Genomic DNA, 9,308 nt, shown 5'->3' with positions numbered 1-9,308 from the left:
GATCTTACATCACTCGTGTGTAGTCTGTTTGTCAAAGCCGAATCCCGTGCCCACCTGGCCAGAACCCCCTAGTCCCGTGGAACAAGGGACCCCGCAAGAAATCCCGGTCCGCGGCAAAATCTAAATCCCAACTCCCAGCATACAAGAGGCCAGGGCAGAAGGGTAGACTTACGCAGGTTAGCGTTCACTCACATAATCCTGTAGACTTCTATGTGGACATAGTTCTTTTCTCCTTCTCACACTATGAAAGGCATACAGTGAGCCTCTACCGTGCAGCCGCATCCCTGGCCTACTCAGCAATCTTCTAGCCAGTCTTCATCCTCATTCTTCTACCAAAGGGCCCCAAGGGGCACTGGACTCTCAGATTCCCTAATAATTTCAGTTATTTCTTCTTTGAAGCTTTAGAATTTTATAAACCCAACTTCCAACAATGTAATAAGCTTTTTATTTTACACATTTGTATCCTTCTAACTGCACCCTGTACACTTTCCAAGGCCAGCTGTTTCAATGTACCTATGCTCGCTGCTACAGTTTCACTATGCCCTCCAATAGTTTTGTGTTTTGTTTTGCTTGATTCAAGCCTTTCTGAGACAAGGTGTCTTGTTGACCTCATTCTCATTTTGCTAGCAAAGATGGCTTTTATTCTCCTCTACTTCCTAAACATTAAATTACAAGAGTACCTGCTGCTCTTGTGAAAGACTGTACTCACGTTCTTGAGTTCAGTTCTCAGTACCCACACAGCAGCTCTAAGAACCCCACCTATAACTCTAAGTTCCACAGAGAACGGAGGCTCTTTTGGTCTCAGAAGGCACTGCACGAATATGGTGTACACACAGGCACTCCCACATGTAAAACAAGTATTTACAAACCCAAACAAGTGTGATCCACTATGCCTGACTCCCCACAACAATGGAGTTTATGAAAGAAACTAACCCCCAAATAGTAATAATCCTAGGCTGGACTGAAAGACTACTTTGAGTTCAATTCCAGAATTTGCCTCTACTGAGTTTAAAGCTAGTGTAGGGCTACACATCAAGACCTAGCCTCAAACAAAACAAGAGGTGATCTGAAGGTGCTGTCAGATGGGTGGAGAGGGTGTGTTAGTGCAGTTGGCGTCTGGCTAGGAGAACCAGTTTAACACATTGTATGCATGCCATCTCCCCAGCTTCCCTCGCTTGCTTTCCCTTTCACCACTGGACAAAGTGACTGTCTCAGGAGCAGGTGCCAAGGTGCTGCACTTCTTTCTCCAACACAGCCATAAAAACCTTCCCTGGATGTTCTGTTAAAACAGCAGAAATGGACTATCTCTTAATCCATCTTCCTCCTCCACTTCTCATCAAATAGAGCCATACACTGATTCGTCACCTGAGAAAAACCTCAGTGTCCTGCATTTACTGTACCCTTGGGTTCTCCTGTCCCTCATTCCAAACAAACGGTCAGTCTCCTCTACCCTGTCACTTCTTACAACAACAGAAATACCCGGCAGAGCAAAGATCCTCTCTTCACCCTTATAAATCCCACCACTATTTCCTAGCTCCTCCCACCTGCATTTAAGACAAAATCTAAACTGAACTTGAAAACTTTCCTCCCAAATCTGCTCTTACTTGAGAAAATCACATCCATAAAGCCAGTTACTCAGCCGGGCAGTGGTGGCGCACGCCTTTAATCCCAGCACTTGGAAGGCAGAGGCAGGTGGATTTCTGAGTTCGAGGACAGCTTGGTCTACAAAGTGAGTTCCAGGACAGCCAGTGATACACAGAGAAACCCTGTCTCATAAAACCAAAAAAAAAATTAAAAAAATTAAAAAAAAAAAAAATAAAACAAGTTACTCCATTTTTCTCTTTTATTTTCTGTAATCAAGTTGTCTTCACCAGAAACCATCTCATTGTCTTTCTTCTTAGAAACCTTCACAACCGTAAACAGACTGGTATTCCCTCCTCCCATGACTGTTACCCTAATTTTTTATGATCTGGTCAGTTCTTTGTCGTCCTCCACATCCTTCACAGTCTACATGTTGATTGACACAGTCATTAAGGTACCACCAAAGTTTCAATATAATCTTCATCTTCCAACCTGAATATTCTACTTACCAACTATCTCCTATACTAATTTGGGTTTTACTAATGTGTTGTTTCAGCTTAGCTACGCCTCCTCTAAGAAGCCTTTCTTGATCAACCAGAATTAAGACCCTCCTGTGCAGCTGGGCAGTGATGGCTCTTGCCTTTAGTCCCAGCACACCAAAAGCAGAGGTGGGTGGATCCTGAATTCAAGGCCAGCCTGCTCTACAGAGTTCTAAGACAGCCCAGCCAACACTGAGAAACCCTGCCTTGAAAAACAAAAACAAGCAAAAAAAGGCCCTCCTGTGCATTTATTTCTCTATACATTAGCATATTAAAATCATATGCCCAAATTGTTTTTCTTGTTCATTTGACTTAATCAGTTTGTATAGATACTATAGCTCAGCTTTTAGGGCAGTGTGTAGTAGTTGCTCAATTGTTAAGTGGCTATCAAGACATATGTACTAGCCTACCTCTAATCCCAGTAAGTGGGAGGGTGAGGCAGGGGAATCAAGAGCTTAAGGAAATGGAAACAAGATGGCTTAGGGGTAAAGGTGCCTGTTGTTGTGCCTAAAGACCCACATTGAATTCTCAGGACCCACACAATGAAAGAGAAACATGTAATGAAAAAAATAAAAACAAAGAGTTCAACACCAGCTTGGATTAGAGAGGGAGGCCTATACTCAAGTACATACATAAATACATACACACACTTACACATATATGTACACATGCATGAGAGGGAGACCTATACTCAAATACATACATAAATACACATACATATCTATATGACTTCTGCTTTTATGAGTTAGGCAATATTCAAGCAAACTCTTCTCTTACTTAGAAATTAGGTGGAAAAAGAAAAAATAAAACCGCTGACCCTCAAACCATCAGAGACCTATTAAGAATGAGAAGGATAACCAAGGCAAGAGCTGGGTTAGTCAGGCATAGAAGCAAATTCCTTTCATTTCTGTACCTCAAAGGGAGAAGCAGGAGGATTGTGAGTTCATGGCCAGCATGGGCGATATACAAAAACGTTTATAAAAACAAAAGCAAATAATAAATGAAAAAGTTGGTTCTATTTTTTTGTTTTGTTTTGTTTTAGTTTTTCGAGACAGGGTTTCGCTGTGTATTCCTGGCTGTCCTGGAACTCACTCTGTAGACTAGGCTGGCCTTGAACTCAGAAATCCGCCTGCCTCTGCCTCCCAAGTGCTGAGATTAAAGGTGTGCACCACCACTGCCCGGTGAAAAAGTTGATTCTTTGAAGAGTCTATTAATTGTAAAAAATATCGTGCTCTGATGAAATTCATTAAGAAAAAAATAAATAGATTAGCTCTACCAGAACTTTAAAAAAAAAAAAAGACAGAAGTACATTTCCTACAGATAAGAGAATCATAAAAAGACGACAACTTTGGATGCAATAAATTTCTGTAAAACGTTAAAAAATGAAAATAAATAAATAAATTAAATAAAAAGAAGCAAACTCTGAAAGGAGTTATGGTGGCTACCTTTGATTCAATTGGTAATTAATAGTTGGAAGAGGGTCATCAAGGTGTTTTCTGATATCCAAACTTTCTTTTCTTAACTTGGGTGTCTATTATATGAATGTATCCTTTGTGACGGACTTATATATTAATGCGTGTTATATTTCATGTGATGGCTAATTTCCATCCAGCTTGGTTGTTTCCCCATAGCACTGACACATATGTACGCATATGTGTGCATGTCTGTAAATTGAAGTGTTTGTGTGTGATAATAATCTTGTCAACCTGAATATAAGTAGAAATCAACTAGAACCCAGGCAGTTGGGTACACCTGTGAAGGATTGTCTTGGTCGGTCATTTGGGATGGAGACCCACCCTGTCATGTTCTGAATATTCTTGGCCCAAGGAGTGGCACTATTTGGAGTTACGCTCTTGTTAGAGTAGGTGTGTCACTGTGGGTGTGACACACCCATCCTAAGACCCTCAGCCTAGCTCCCAGGAAGTCAGTATTCTGTTAGTAACCTTCAGATGTAGATGTAGAACTCTCAGCTCCTCCTATACCATGTCTGCCTGGGCACTGCCATGTTCCAGCCTTGATGATAATGGACTGAACCTCTGAACCCGTAAGCCAGCCCCAATTAAATGCTGTCCTTATAAAAGGTGCCTTGGTCACAGTGTCTGATCATAGCAGTAAACCTTAACTAAGACACACCCTAAATGGGCCACACCTTCTGGGGGCAGCCTTCATAGAGAGAAGGAAACCTTTTGCCTGTCAGTGCTCACTCTCACTGTCCAGTTGCTGATGTATTCTTTCACTGCTGTTCTTTGGAATTCCAATATAAACCAGAAAGATTGACACCTCTCTCCTAAATTCAATTCCCAACAATCACATGAAGGCTTATAACTATCTGTACAGCTACAGTGTACTCATATACATAAAATAAGTCTTTAAAAAAAAAAAAAAAAAAAAAAAAGACTGACACCTCTCTAGGGGCTGCTGAGAGACATCCAGGCTCATGGACTGAACAGGTCCTTGATGCTTCTATAAGGGGATAGTGATTGTTGGACCAATGGGATCACAACCACTCCAATAAACCCACCTTATATGAACTATCAGTCTGCTCTCTAGAGAACCGTGCATGACTAATATATATGCCTACATATATAAATACAACCCTGGCAGCGGTGGCAAGCATTTAATCCCAGCACTAGGGAGGCAGAGGCAGAGGTAAGCAGACCTCTGAGTTCAAGAACAGTCTGGTCTACAAAGTAGTTCCAGGACATCCAGGACTACACAGTGAATCCTTGTCTTGAGAAAAAAAAAAAAAAATCAAAAAAAAACACACACACACACAAAAGCAAAACCTGTTTCAAGCTGGATGTAACTTGTATGTATATAGTTCTAGGGCTGACTGTTTCGTCTTAGATAACCAGGTGTTGTGCTCTTCCCTGGCTGGATCTGGCCTGAAAGCCTCTTCCCCTCAGGACTCGCTTTCCTGGTCCCAGGAGGTGCCATTCTAGTTTCCTAAGGAGAGAAGCAACCAGCCATCTTACCCAGCTATGAGATATACAAAACAACAATGACCAATGTGGCAAGCTAACCTTATGATCCCATAGTGATTACCTTAGCAGTCACCAACAGCTCTCTTATTGGATGTAAGATCCACTCAACAAGAGAAATCTTGAATGGTATGAGAAACCTAGCCAACTACCCAGGGCTGGTGAAGTCATACAACCACTTTATTAAGCCAGCATAATCCTACATAATCCTACAGCATAAACTACATTCTAAATTATTTATGTTTATGCCCTACAGATAAATACAGTTCTCATCCCTCATTAGCTTCGTTATTTGAGGCAGGGTTTCTCATAGGCCTGGGCTAATCAATTGCCTAGGATCGGTGGCCTGTGAGCCCCCAGAATCCTCCTGCCCTATCTCCTAGGAGCTCTTACAGTAAGTGCAGGCCACCATGCCCCACCCTTTTACAAGGTTACAGAGATCAAAGAAATAGCATTAAAAACAGGCTGCAGATTGTTTCCAATGTAGCTGTTGAGGTTTGGTCTGTTGCTATGTATTGTAATACTACATTCTATACCTGAAGATCTCCTGTTTATAAGCTTTTGTAGTGCAAACCTTGTTCCTTGATTTAACACTATTGGTTAAATAAAATGGGCTATAGCCAATTACTGGAGGGACTAGAGGTAGGTGGGTTTAGAGTGACCTGGTTGTAGGAGGAGAAAGAGGAGGAAGAGCAAGGGAAAACAGAAGCTGCTATGAGGAGAGAGGAACCATGAGGACTTGGCAAGGAGAAACAGCAAGTACCTGGAGTACACACTGGGGAGGTAGCCTCGCCTGCAGGTAGAAGAGCAGATTAGGGATTATGCCCCAGTAATTGTCGAAGCCAAATAAAATAACCACAGTGTGAGTCCCACTTATTTGTAAGCTAGTCGGGGATAAGCTTAAATTGGTTGTACAACGTTTGTGTATGGATACACAGGAACAGCTAAACATACTTTTTCCTAGAAACTTTGTGATGATGGTACACAGGCTAATCAACTAGGATACTCTAACACACATTATAAGAAACGATAAACTACTTTTATGGGGAGGGGTGTAGCAAGCATTTAGAGAGAGAACCAAGAGTAAATGAGAATAAACAGAAAACAGAATCTATTTCTAAAACACTAAGACAATACATACTAACTCCTTGCATCAAAAAAAGTCAATCCACATTCTGGTGTCAAACACTGATGTAAAAACTAGAATAATCAAGTAACAACAACTGAGTAGTTGGAAGTTTACTGTTTTTTGAAAATGAGTCTTCCTGTGCTTTTGTCCCTATATTCCAAAAGTTTGCTGATCTTTTCCTCAACAGAGTGTGATTTTTCTTTTGTTTATTTAACTTTTATGTATATAACTATTATGCCTGCATACATATGTACCACATACCTACCAAGAGGACAGAAGACATTGGTTCCCCTGGAATTGGCACTGCAGACAGTTGTAAGCCATTATGTTGGTGCTAGGAACAGAAAGGAGCTCTGACACAAGAAAGAGCAACAAGGGCTCTTAACTGCTAAGCCATGCCTCCAGACCCCTGCTGTTGTTGTTTGAATGACCTTAGATGTGCCACAAGAGGGTAGCAGGCACAAGCATTGCACAGCCAGCTCTATAAGCAGGCCTAGCTCATCTCCATCACTGTCCGTCAAGTTCTATTTAAACCCTCCAAACATCATGTACCCTCCACGGGTCTTGCCTGAGCATGTGTGTCCATCTCAGCTGACATCACTCTGCCAATCAGCCTGATTCTGCGGAAGCGGCAAGAAACTGCAGCACAAGAAGTTTTATGGAGCATTTCTCTCTATAGAGTCTCACAAATGCAGCTCAACATAACGTAACCGCTGGGGTCTGCCGATGTAAGGCAGACCAATACATGCATGTCATTAGCAAAGAATCCTTCATCCCCCTGTCCTTTCACGTGCTTGTTTTAGTAGAACACCCTTTCACCCATGTCCACTTCAGCTAAATGCTCCTTCACGTGTTTGCCCCAGCAAAACACCACCATTCAACCGACTTTCTAAAGAACCCTTAAGTTTCCACTTCAGTTACTAGACTTACATTTCAATTTAAAGATTAGGGTGTTGGTAGAAAGTTAAAAGTCTTACTTTATAGTCAAACTTGGTTGTATATAGTCGCAAGCCCATTTCTATTACCTTCTTTTTATTACAAATAATTTTGAACTTTTAAGTGCATTTTTGTGTATGGATAATATATGTGATCAAGTAGACAACATGGGACTTGGTTTTCTCATGACCATGGTGGTCATGTGCATGAGTGCAGCCCAGTTTTCAGATTGGAAACAAGTGGATCCCGGTAGCTTGTAGGCCACGGTCGGCTTGCCCAGCTGAAATCTTAAGCTTCCATTCAGGCTTAGGAAGAGACAGTCTCAAAAAACAGTGAGGAGAGTGACAGAGGGAGATACCTGCTGGACTCATCCAGCTTCACCGGGACTTGCACACGTATCTGCACATACCACAGACCCACGTAACCAGTGGTGAAAGAGAGACCTGCTGCAAACGGAGGAAGAGATAACTCTGACAGTATCTGAGATGAACTAGTAACAGCTCCCTTTTAAAAAAAAGTTGGTTTTGCATTTACAACTTCTATATTGTTGTAACTTTTCAAGCAGGTTAGAATACATTTTCTGGGTTTTTTGGGTTTTTTTTCCTCCTCTTCTTGAGACAGGTTCTCGTTCTATAACCCAGGCTGCACTGGAACTTATTAGCATCTTCCTGCTTCAACTCCCCAGTGTAACGCCATTATACATTAAATGAGTATTTACTATAGTAATCTCATTTTTTAAAATAACATAAAGCTTGATCTTTTTAAGATCAAGTCTTACTATATAGCCCTAGCTGGCCTGGAACTCACTATATAAACCAGGCTAGTCTGGAACTCAAAGATATCTACCTGCCTCTGCTACCCAAGTACTGGGATTATGTGTGTGCCACAAAACTTTTTTTTTGGTTGGGGGGGCGGGAAGGGGGAGTCTCTGTATAACTCTGGCTGTCCTGGAACACTTTGAAGACCAAACTGGCCTCAAACTCACAGAGTAGTGGTCCTGGTTGTAGTCTGACTACTACGTCAGGCCCTGTCTAAAAAAAAACTCATAGTTTAAAAATCCTAATTATATTGAAATTTTGCAGTTTAACTCACTGTATTTCCTAGTTTGACTTCATTTTCTTCCTGTCTTTTATATTTTCACAATTAGCTTATGCTAGTCAGATCCAGTTCCATAAGCTACTGTTAAATGATAGCAAATATATGTATATTTATTTGGTGACAATAAATGAACGCCTTTCAAGATAACAACATATTCTACTACATAAACAGCAGTAAAAAGCACCCCCTGCTCACCTACTTTAGACTATTTCTTCTACTAGTCACTCTACTTTCAAGGGTAGGTGTGATTGCTAGTGGGTAAAGGAGACTGTTGCCAAGCATAATAACCTGAGTTTGAGCCCTGAGTCCTACATGGTGGAAGAGAACCAATTCCCATGTTTTCTACACAAAACAATGTAATAAAAAAAAAAATCAAAAATTGGGGCTGGCGAGATGGCTCAGCGGTTAAGAGCACTGACTGCTCTTCCAAAGGTTACACAAAACAATGTAATAAAAAAAAAACAAAAATTGGGGCTGGTGAGATGGCTCAGCGGTTAAGAGCACTGACTGCTCTTCCAAAGGTCCCGAGTTCAAATCCCAGCAACCACATGGTGGCTCACAACCATCCGTAAAAATGAAATCTGACGCCCTCTTCTGGTGCGTTTGAAGACAGCTGATCTACATAAGGAGTTCAAGACAGCTAAGCCAGGACAGTTACGCAGAGAAACCCTATGTAGAAAAACAAAAACAAAATGACAGAAAGAAATAGGCAAGGAATCCCTTCAAGTTCAAGACCATCCTGGTCTATATATCAACCTGCAAGCCAGCAGGGGCTCCATACTGTGACTTCATCTCAAATTTAGAGGCGGGAAGAGGGCGGGATGGACACGACTTACTTCGTCTAAGTGTCAAAACCTCCTAGACTAAGTCATTGTAATGTAAAACAACTACAGACACTAGGAAATTGTGACTGGAGTTGGGTGGGGTGACTCAGCCAGGAGGTTGACCTGGGTTCTAAGCAGCTCACCCTAATCTACATAGTGCATTCCACCCCAGCCTGGAGTAAGGAAGACACAACCCTGTCTCAAAACGAACAACAAAAAA

The 9,308-nt window shown here is 41.6% G+C and overlaps 1 protein-coding gene and 1 long non-coding RNA gene across 4 annotated transcripts in view; one reads left to right on the top strand and one right to left on the bottom strand.

Annotated features, from left to right (window-relative positions):
• Mtfr1 (mitochondrial fission regulator 1) overlaps positions 1-9,308 on the bottom strand; it is a 34,593-nt gene that overhangs the window by 23,618 nt on the left and 1,667 nt on the right. The gene's annotated exons all lie outside the window — the stretch shown is intronic.
• On the top strand, positions 1,876-2,410 carry LOC116094977. Its single transcript, XR_004120379.1, has 2 exons — positions 1,876-2,035; positions 2,138-2,410. It is a non-coding gene; the product is annotated as an uncharacterized LOC116094977 (long non-coding RNA).

The sequence above is a fragment of the Mastomys coucha genome, unplaced genomic scaffold, assembly GCF_008632895.1.
Source record: "Mastomys coucha isolate ucsf_1 unplaced genomic scaffold, UCSF_Mcou_1 pScaffold17, whole genome shotgun sequence".
In the NCBI taxonomy this organism is placed as follows: Eukaryota; Metazoa; Chordata; class Mammalia; order Rodentia; family Muridae; genus Mastomys; species Mastomys coucha.
Note: the sequence above shows the minus strand (reverse complement) of the source record. Positions and strands in the feature narration are given on the sequence as shown.